Raw genomic sequence first — 11,185 nt, 5'->3', positions numbered from 1 at the left:
AGTTGAAAATATTCATGAAGAAATTCGGCTTCAAAAAAGTTGAAAATTTTCATTAAGAAATTCGGCTTCAAAAAAGTTTAAAATTTTCATGAAGAAATTCGGCTTCAAAAAAGTTGAAAATTTTCATGAAGTATTTGGGCTTGAAATTTTTTTTAAATTTTCATGAAGAAATTCGGCTTCAAAAAAGTTTAAAATTTTCATGAAGAAATTTGGCTTCAAAAAAGATGAAAATTTTCATGAAGTATTTGGGCTTCAAAAAAGTTGAAAATTTTCATGAAGAAAAACGGCTTCAAAAAAGTTTTCGCAAGGGGGGGGTGTTTCGTCTTTTTTCAACTTTTTCGTGAGGGGGGTGGGTCAATTGAAAGTATTCATGAAGAAATTCGGCTTCAAAAAAGTTGAAAATTTTCATGAAGTATTTGGGCTTTAAAAAAGTTGAAAATTTTCATGAAGAAATTCGGCTTCAAAAAAGTTTTCGCGAGGGGGGGGTGTTTCGTCTTTTTTCAACTTTTTCGTAAGGGGGGGTGTTTCGTCTTTTTTCAACTTTTTCGTAAGAGGGGGGTGTTTCGTCTTTTTTCAACTTTTTCATGAGGGGGGGTGGGTCAATTGAAAATATTCATGAAGATATTCGGCTTCAAAAAAGTTGAAAATTTTCATGAAGTATTTGGGCTTCAAAAATCTTTTAAATTTTCATGAAGAAATTCGGCTTCAAAAAAGTTTAAAATTTTCATGAAGAAATTCGGCTTCAAAAAAGATGAAAATTTTCATGAAGTATTTGGGCTTCGAAAAAGTTGAAAATATTAATGAAGAAATTCGTCTTCAAAAAAGTTTTCGCAAGGGGGGGTGTTTCGTCTTTTTTCAACTTTTTCGTAAGGGGGGTGTTTCGTCTTTTTTCAACTTTTTCGTGAGGGGGGTGGGTCAATTGAAAGTATTCATGAAGAAATTCGGCTTCAAAAAAGTTGAAAATTTTCATGAAGTATTTGGGCTTCAAAAAAGTTGAAAATTTTCATGAAGAAATTCGGCTTCAAAAAAGTTTTCGCAAGGGGGGGGGTGTTTCGTCTTTTTTCAACTTTTTCGTAAGAGGGGGGTGTTTCGTCTTTTTTCAACTTTTTCGTGAGGGGGGGTGGGTCAATTGAAAATATTCATGAAGAAATTCGGCTTCAAAAAAGTTGAAAATTTTCATGAAGTATTTGGGCTTCAAAAAAGTTTAAAAATTTCATGAAGAAATTCGACTTCAAAAAAGATGAACGTTTTCATGAAGTATTTGGGCTTCAAAAAAGTTGAAAATTTTCATGAAGTATTTGGGCTTCAAAAAAGTTGAAAATTTTCATGAAGTATTTGGGCTTCAAAAAAGTTGAAAATTTTCATGAAGAAATTCGGCTTCAAAAAAGTTTTCGCGAGGGGGGGGGTGTTTCGTCTTTTTTCAACTTTTTCGTAAGGGGTGGGTGTTTCGTCTTTTTTCAACTTTTTCGTAAGGGGGGGTGTTTCGTCTTTTTTCAACTTTTTCGTAAGAGGGGGGTGTTTCGTCTTTTTTCAACTTTTTCGTGAGGGGGGGTGGGTCAATTGAAAATATTCATGAAGAAATTCGGCTTCAAAAATGTTGAAAATTTTCATGAAGTATTTGGGCTTCAAAAAAGTTGAAAATTTTCATGAAGAAATTCGGCTTCAAAAAAGATGAACGTTTTCATGAAGTATTTGGGCTTCAAAAAAGTTGAAAATTTTCATGAAGTATTTGGGATTCAAAAAACTTGAAAATTTTCATGAAGTATTTGGGCTTCAAAAAAGTTGAAAATATTCATGAAGAAATTCGGCTTCAAAAAAGTTGAAAATTTTCATTAAGAAATTCGGCTTCAAAAAAGTTTAAAATTTTCATGAAGAAATTCGGCTTCAAAAAAGTTGAAAATTTTCATGAAGTATTTGGGCTTTAAATTTTTTTTAAATTTTCATGAAGAAATTCGGCTTCAAAAAAGTTTAAAATTTTCATGAAGAAATTTGGCTTCAAAAAAGATGAAAATTTTCATGAAGTATTTGGGCTTCAAAAAAGTTGAAAATTTTCATGAAGAAATTCGGCTTCAAAAAAGTTTTCGCAAGGGGGGGGTGTTTCGTCTTTTTTCAACTTTTTCGTGAGGGGGGTGGGTCAATTGAAAGTATTCATGAAGAAATTCGGCTTCAAAAAAGTTGAAAATTTTCATGAAGTATTTGGGCTTTAAAAAAGTTGAAAATTTTCATGAAGAAATTCGGCTTCAAAAAAGTTTTCGCGAGGGGGGGGGTGTTTCGTCTTTTTTCAACTTTTTCGTAAGGGGGGGTGTTTCGTCTTTTTTCAACTTTTTCGTAAGAGGGGGGTGTTTCGTCTTTTTTCAACTTTTTCGTGAGGGGGGGTGGGTCAATTGAAAATATTCATGAAGATATTCGGCTTCAAAAAAGTTGAAAATTTTCATGAAGTATTTGGGCTTCAAAAAAGATGAAAATTTTCATGAAGTATTTGGGCTTCGAAAAAGTTGAAAATTTTAATGAAGAAATTCGTCTTCAAAAAAGTTTTCGCGAGGGGGGGGTGTTTCGTCTTTTTTCAACTTTTTCGTAAGAGGGGGTGTTTCGTCTTTTTTCAACTTTTTCGTAAGGGGGGGTGTTTCGTCTTTTTTCAACTTTTTCATAAGGGGGGGTTGATCAATTGAAAGTATTCATGAAGAAATTCGGCTTCAAAAAAGTTGAAAATTTTCATGAAGTATTTGGGCTTCAAAAAAGTTGAAAATTTTCATGAAGAAATTGGGCTTCAAAAAAGTTGAACGTTTTCATGAAGTATTTGGGCTTCAAAAAAGTTGAAAATTTTCATGAAGAAATTGGGCTTCAAAAAAGTTGAACGTTTTCATGAAGTATTTGGGCTTCAAAAAAGTTGAAAATTTTCATGAAGAAATTCGGCTTCAAAAAAGTTGAAAATTTTCATGAAGTATTTGGGCTTCAAAAAAGTTGAAAATTTTCATGAAGAAATTCGGCTTCAAAAAAGTTTTCGCAAGGGGGGGGTGTTTCGTCTTTTTTCAACTTTTTCGTAAGGGGGGGGTGTTTCGTCTTTTTTCAACTTTTTCGTTAGCGGGGGTGGGTCAATTGAAAATATTCATGAAGAAATTCGGCTTCAAAAAAGTTTTCGCAAGGGGGGGGGTGTTTCGTCTTTTTTCAACTTTTTCGTAAGATGGGGGTGTTTTGTCTTTTTTCAACTTTTTCGTGAGGGGGGGTGGGTCAATTGAAAATATTCATGGAGAAATTCGGCTTCAAAAAAGTTCAAAATTTTCATGAAGTATTTGGGCTTCAAAAAAGTTTAAAAATTTCATGAAGAAATTCGGCTTCAAAAAGGTTGAAAATTTTCATGAAGTATTTGGGCTTCAAAAATGTTTAAAATTTTCATGAAGAAATTCGGCTTCAAAAAAGTTTAAAATTTTCATGAAGAAATTCGGCTTCAAAAAAGATGAAAATTTTCATGAAGTATTTGGGCTTCAAAAAAGTTGAAAATTTTCATGAAAAAATTCGGCTTCAAAAAAGATGAATGTTTTCATGAAGTATTTGGGCTTCAAAAAAGTTGAAAATTTTCATGAAGTATTTGGGCTTCAAAAAAGTTGAAAATTTTCATGAAGTATTTGGGCTTCAAAAAAGTTGAAAATATTCATGAAGAAATTCGGCTTCAAAAAAGTTGAAAATTTTCATGAAGAAATTCGGCTTCAAAAAAGTTTTCGCAAGGGGGGGATGTTTCGTCTTTTTTCAACTTTTTCGTAAGAGGGGGGTGTTTCGTCTTTTTTCAACTTTTTCATGAGGGGGGTGGGTCAACTGAAAGTATTCATGAAGAAATTCGGCTTCAAAAAAGTTGAAAATTTTCATGAAGTATTTGGGCTTCAAAAAAGTTGAAAATTTTCATGAAGAAATTCGGCTTCAAAAAAGTTTTCGCAAGGGGGGGGTGTTTCGTCTTTTTTCAACTTTTTCGTAAGGGGGGGTGTTTCGTCTTTTTTCAACTTTTTCGTAAGAGGGGGGTGTTTCGTCTTTTTTCAACTTTTTCGTGAGGGGGGGTGGGTCAATTGAAAATATTCATGAAGAAATTCGGCTTCAAAAATGTTGAAAATTTTCATGAAGTATTTGGGCTTCAAAAAAGTTGAAAATTTTCATGAAGAAATTCGGCTTCAAAAAAGATGAACGTTTTCATGAAGTATTTGGGCTTCAAAAAAGTTGAAAATTTTCATGAAGTATTTGGGATTCAAAAAACTTGAAAATATTCATGAAGAAATTCGGCTTCAAAAAAGTTGAAAATTTTCATTAAGAAATTCGGCTTCAAAAAAGTTTAAAATTTTCATGAAGTAATTCGGCTTCAAAAAAGTTGAAAATTTTCATGAAGTATTTGGGCTTGAAATTTTTTTTAAATTTTCATGAAGAAATTTGGCTTCAAAAAAGTTTAAAATTTTCATGAAGAAATTTGGCTTCAAAAAAGATGAAAATTTTCATGAAGTATTTGGACTTCAAAAAAGTTGAAAATTTTCATGAAGAAATTCGGCTTCAAAAAAGTTTTCGCAAGGGGGGGGTGTTTCGTCTTTTTTCAACTTTTTCGTGAGGGGGGTGGGTCAATTGAAAGTATTCATGAAGAAATTCGGCTTCAAAAAAGTTGAAAATTTTCATGAAGTATTTGGGCTTTAAAAAAGTTGAAAATTTTCATGAAGAAATTCGGCTTCAAAAAAGTTTTCGCGAGGGGGGGGTGTTTCGTCTTTTTTCAACTTTTTCGTAAGGGGGGGGTGTTTCGTCTTTTTTCAACTTTTTCGTAAGAGGGGGGTGTTTCGTCTTTTTTCAACTTTTTCGTGAGGGGGGGTGGGTCAATTGAAAATATTCATGAAGATATTCGGCTTCAAAAAAGTTGAAAATTTTCATGAAGTATTTGGGCTTCAAAAATCTTTTAAATTTTCATGAAGAAATTCGGCTTCAAAAAAGTTTAAAATTTTCATGAAGAAATTCGGCTTCAAAAAAGTTGAAAATTTTCATGAAGTATTTGGGCTTCAAAAAAGTTGAACATTTTCATGAAGAAATTCGGCTTCAAAAAAGTTTTCGCGAGGGGGGGGTGTTTCGTCTTTTTTCAACTTTTTCGTAAGGGGGGGGTGTTTCGTCTTTTTTCAACTTTTTCGTAAGGGGGGGTGTTTCGTCTTTTTTCAACTTTTTCGTAAGAGGGGGGTGTTTCGTCTTTTTTAACTTTTTCGTGAGGGGGGGTGGGTCAATTGAAAATATTCATGAAGAAATTCGGCTCCAAAAAAGTTGAACATTTTCATGAAGTATTTGGGCTTCAAAAAAGTTGAAAATATTCATGAAGACATTCGGCTTCAAAAAAGTTTAAAATTTTCATGAAGAAATTCGGCTTCAAAAAAGTTGAAAATTTTCATAAAGTATTTGGGCTTGAAATTTTTTTTAAATTTTCATGAAGAAATTCGGCTTCAAAAAAGTTGAAAATTTTCATGAAGAAATTCGGCTTCAAAAAAGATGAAAATGTTCATGAAGTATTTGGGCTTCAAAAAAGTTGAAAATTTTCATGAAGAAATTCAGCTTCAAAAAAGATTAACGTTTTCATGAAAAAATTCGGCTTAAAAAAAGTTTAAAATTTTCATGAAGAAATTCGGCTTCAAAAAAAATGAAAATGTTCATGAAGTATTTGGGCTTCAAAAAAGTTGAAAATTTTCATGAAGAAATTCAGCTTCAAAAAAGATTAACGTTTTCATGAAGTATTTGGGCTTCAAAAAAGTTGAAAATTTTAATGAAGTATTTGGGCTTCAAAAAAGTTGAAAATTTTCATGAAGTATTTGGGCTTCAAAAAAGTTGAAAATATTCATGAAGAAATTCGGCTTCAAAACAGTTGAAAATTTTCATGAAGAAATTCGGCTTCAAAAAAGTTTTCGTAAGGGGGAGGTGTTTCGTCTTTTTTCAACTTTTTCGTGAGGGGGGGTGTTTCGTCTTTTTTCAACTTTTTCGTCAGGGGGGGTGTTTCGTCTTTTTTCAACTTTTTCGTAAGGGGGGGGGTGTTTCTTCTTTTTTCAACTTTTTCGTAAGAGGGGGGTGTTTCGTCTTTTTTCAACTTTTTCGTAAGGGGGTGGGTCAATTGAAAGTATTCATGAAGAAATTCCGCTTCAAAAAAGTTGAAAATTTTTATGAAGTATTTGGGTTCAAAAAAGTTGAAAATTTTCATGAAGAAATTCGGCTTCAAAAATGTTTTCGCAAGGGGGTGGTGTTTCGTCTTTTTTCAACTTTTTCGTAAGGGGGGGGGTGTTTCGTCTTTTTTCAACTTTTTCGTAAGGGGGGGGTGTTTCGTCTTTTTTCAACTTTTTCGTAAGAGGGGGGTGTTTCGTCTTTTTTCAACTTTTTTGTGAGGGGGGGTGGGTCAATTGAAAATATTCATGAAGAAATTCGGCTTCAAAAAAGTTTTCGCAAGGGGGGGGTGTTTCGTCTTTTTTCAACTTTTTCGTAAGGGGGGGGTGTTTCGTCTTTTTTCAACTTTTTCGTAAAGGGGGGGTGTTTCGTCTTTTTTCAACTTTTTCGTAAGAGGGGGGTGTTTCGTCTTTTTTCAACTTTTTCGTGAGGGGGGGTGGGTCAATTGAAAATATTCATGAAGAAATTCGGCTTCAAAAAAGTTGAAAATTTTCATGAAGTATTTGGGCTTCAAAAAAGTTTAAAATTTTCATGAAGAAATTCGGCTTCAAAAAGGTTGAAAATATTCATGAAGAAATTCGGCTTCAAAAAAGATTAAAATTTTCATGAAGTATTTAGGCTTCAAAAAAGTTGAAAATTTTCATGAAGAAATTCGGCTTCAAAAAGGTTGAAAATATTCATGAAGAAATTCGGCTTCAAAAAAGTTTAAAATTTTCATGAAGTATTGAGGCTTCAAAAAAGTTTAAAATTTTCATGAAGAAATTCGGTTTCAAAAAAGTTTTCGTAACTGAGAGGTGTTTCGTCTTTTTTCAACTTTTTCGTGAGGGGGGGTATTTCGTCTTTTTTCAACTTTTTCGTAAGGGGGGGGTGTTTCGTCTTTTTTCAACTTTTTCGTAAGAGGGGGGTGTTTCGTCTTTTTTCAACTTTTTCGTTAGCGGGGGTGGGTCAATTGAAAATATTCATTAAGAAATTTGGCTTCAAAAAAGATGAAAATTTTCATGAAGTATTTGGGCTTCAAAAAAGTTGAAAATTTTCATGAAGAAATTCGGCTTCAAAAAAGTTTTCGCAAGGGGGGGGGTGTTTCGTCTTTTTTTAACTTTTTCGTAAGATGGGGGTGTTTCGTCTTTTTTCAACTTTTTCTTAAGGGGGGGTGGGTCAATTGAAAATATTCATGGAGAAATTCGGCTTCAAAAAAGTTGAAAATTTTCATGAAGTATTTGGGCTTCAAAAAAGTTTAAAATTTTCACGAAGAAATTCGGTTTCAAAAAAGTTTTCGTAAGGGGGAGGTGTTTCGTCTTTTTTCAACTTTTTCGTGAGGGGGGGTGTTTCGTCTTTTTTCAACTTTTTCGTAAAGGGGGGGTGTTTCGTCTTTTTTCAACTTTTTCGTAAGAGGGGGGTGTTTCGTCTTTTTTCAACTTTTTCGTGAGGGGGGGTGGGTCAATTGAAAATATTCATGAAGAAATTCGGCTTCAAAAAAGTTTTCGCAAGGGGGGGGTGTTTCGTCTTTTTTCAACTTTTTCGTAAGGGGGGGGTGTTTCGTCTTTTTTAACTTTTTCGTAAAGGGGGGGTGTTTCGTCTTTTTTCAACTTTTTCGTAAGAGGGGGGTGTTTCGTCTTTTTTCAACTTTTTCGTGAGGGGGGGTGGGTCAATTGAAAATATTCATGAAGAAATTCGGCTTCAAAAAAGTTGAAAATTTTCATGAAGTATTTGGGCTTCAAAAAAGTTTAAAATTTTCATGAAGAAATTCGGCTTCAAAAAGGTTGAAAATATTCATGAAGAAATTCGGCTTCAAAAAAGATTAAAATTTTCATGAAGTATTTAGGCTTCAAAAAAGTTGAAAATTTTCATGAAGAAATTCGGCTTCAAAAAGGTTGAAAATATTCATGAAGAAATTCGGCTTCAAAAAAGTTTAAAATTTTCATGAAGTATTGAGGCTTCAAAAAAGTTTAAAATTTTCATGAAGAAATTCGGTTTCAAAAAAGTTTTCGTAACTGGGAGGTGTTTCGTCTTTTTTCAACTTTTTCGTGAGGGGGGGTGTTTCGTCTTTTTTCAACTTTTTCGTAAGGGGGGGGTGTTTCGTCTTTTTTCAACTTTTTCGTAAGAGGGGGGTGTTTCGTCTTTTTTCAACTTTTCGTGAGGGGGGTGGGTCAATTGAAAGTATTCATGAAGAAATTCGGCTTCAAAAAAGTTGAAGATTTTCATGAAGTATTTGGGCTTCAAAAAAGTTTAAAATTTTCATGAAGAAATTCGGCTTCAAAAAGGTTGAAAATATTCATGAAGAAATTCGGCTTCAAAAAAGATTAAAATTTTCATGAAGTATTTAGGCTTCAAAAAAGTTGAAAATTTTCATGAAGAAATTCGGCTTCAAAAAAGTTTTCGTAAGGGGGAGGTGTTTCGTCTTTTTTCAACTTTTTCGTGAGGGGGGGTGTTTCGTCTTTTTTCAACTTTTTCGTAAGGGGGGGTGTTTCGTCTTTTTTCAACTTTTTCGTAAGGGGGGGGGTGTTTCTTCTTTTTTCAACTTTTTCGTAAGAGGGGGGTGTTTCGTCTTTTTTCAACTTTTTCGTAAGGGGGTGGGTCAATTGAAAGTATTCATGAAGAAATTCCGCTTCAAAAAAGTTGAAAATTTTTATGAAGTATTTGGGTTCAAAAAAGTTGAAAATTTTCATGAAGAAATTCGGCTTCAAAAAGGTTGAAAATATTCATGAAGAAATTCGGCTTCAAAAAAGTTTAAAATTTTCATGAAGTATTGAGGCTTCAAAAAAGTTTAAAATTTTCATGAAGAAATTCGGTTTCAAAAAAGTTTTCGTAACTGGGAGGTGTTTCGTCTTTTTTCAACTTTTTCGTGAGGGGGGGTGTTTCGTCTTTTTTCAACTTTTTCGTAAGGGGGGGGTGTTTCGTCTTTTTTCAACTTTTTCGTAAGAGGGGGGTGTTTCGTCTTTTTTCAACTTTTTCGTGAGGGGGGTGGGTCAATTGAAAGTATTCATGAAGAAATTCGGCTTCAAAAAAGTTGAAGATTTTCATGAAGTATTTGGGCTTCAAAAAAGTTTAAAATTTTCATGAAGAAATTCGGCTTCAAAAAGGTTGAAAATATTCATGAAGAAATTCGGCTTCAAAAAAGATTAAAATTTTCATGAAGTATTTAGGCTTCAAAAAAGTTGAAAATTTTCATGAAGAAATTCGGCTTCAAAAAAGTTTTCGTAAGGGGGAGGTGTTTCGTCTTTTTTCAACTTTTTCGTGAGGGGGGGTGTTTCGTCTTTTTTCAACTTTTTCGTAAGGGGGGGTGTTTCGTCTTTTTTCAACTTTTTCGTAAGGGGGGGGGTGTTTCTTCTTTTTTCAACTTTTTCGTAAGAGGGGGGTGTTTCGTCTTTTTTCAACTTTTTCGTGAGGGGGTGGGTCAATTGAAAATATTCATGAAGAAATTCGGCTTCGAAAAAGTTTTCGCAAGGGGTGGGGTGTTTCGTCTTTTTTCAACTTTTTCGTAAGGGGGGGGTGTTTCGTTTTTTTTCAACTTTTTCGTTAGCGGGGGTGGGTCAATTGAAAATATTCATGAAGAAATTTGGCTTCAAAAAAGATGATCATTTTCATGAAGTATTTGGGCTTCAAAAAAGTTTAAAATTTTCATGAAGAACTTCGGCTTCAAAAAAGATGAAAATTTTTATGAAGTATTTGGGCTTCAAAAAAGTTGAAAATTTTCATGAAGAAATTCAGCTTCAAAAAAGATGAACGTTTTCATGAAGTATTTGGGCTTCAAAAAAATTGAAAATTTTCATGAAGTATTTGGGCTTCAAAAAAGTTGAAAATTTTCATGAAGTATTTGGGCTTCAAAAAAGTTGAAAATATTCATGAAGAAATTCGGCTTCAAAACAGTTGAAAATTTTCATGAAGAAATTCGGCTTCAAAAAAGTTTTCGCAAGGGGGGGGTGTTTCGTCTTTTTTCAACTTTTTCGTAAGGGGGGGATGTTTCGTCTTTTTTCAACTTTTTCGTAAGAGGGGGGAGTTTCGTCTTTTTTCAACTTTTTCGTGAGGGGGGTGGGTCAATTGAAAGTATTCATGAAGAAATTCGGCTTCAAAAAAGTTGAAAATTTTCATGAAGTATTTGGGCTTCAAAAAAGTTGAAAATTTTCATGAAAAAATTCGGCTTCAAAAAAGTTTTCGCGAGGGGGGGGTGTTTTGTCTTTTTTCAACTTTTTCGTAAGGGGGGGTGTTTCGTCTTTTTTCAACTTTTTCGTAAGGGGGGGTGTTTCGTCTTTTTTCAACTTTTTCGTAAGAGGGGGGTGTTTCGTCTTTTTTCAACTTTTTCGTAAGAGGGGGGAGTTTTGTCTTTTTTCAACTTTTTCGTGAGGGGGGTGGGTCAATTGAAAGTATTCATGAAGAAATTCGGCTTCAAAAAAGTTGAAAATTTTCATGAAGTATTTGGGCTTCAAAAAAGATGAACATTTTCATGAAGAAATTCGGCTTCAAAAACGTTTTCGCGAGGGGGGGGTGTTTCGTCTTTTTTCAACTTTTTCGTAAGGGGGGGGTGTTTCGTCTTTTTTCAACTTTTTCGTAAGGGGGGGTGTTTCGTCTTTTTTCAACTTTTTCGTAAGAGGTGGGTGTTTCGTCTTTTTTCAACTTTTTCGTGAGGGGGGGTGGGTCAATTGAAAATATTCATGAAGAAATTCGGCTTCAAAAAAGTTGAACATTTTCATGAAGTATTTGGGCTTCAAAAAAGTTGAAAATATTCATGAAGAAATTCGGCTTCAAAACAGTTGAAAATTTTCATGAAGTATCCCCCCACTTACGAAAAAGTTGAAAAAAGACGAAACACCCCCCCCTTGCGAAAACTTTTTTGAAGCCGAATTTCTTCATGAAAATTTTCAACTTTTTTGAAGCCCAAATACTTCATGAAAATTTTCAACTTTTTTGAAGCCCAAATACTTCATGAAAATTCAATTGAAAATATTCATGAAGAAATTCGGCTTCAAAAAAGTTTTCGCAAGGGGGGGGTGTTTCGTCTTTTTTCAACTTTTTCGTAAGGGGGGGATGTTTCGTC

This window comes from Labrus mixtus, chromosome 13 (assembly GCF_963584025.1).
Source record: "Labrus mixtus chromosome 13, fLabMix1.1, whole genome shotgun sequence".
Lineage (NCBI taxonomy): Eukaryota > Metazoa > Chordata > Actinopteri > Labriformes > Labridae > Labrus > Labrus mixtus.
Note: the sequence above shows the minus strand (reverse complement) of the source record.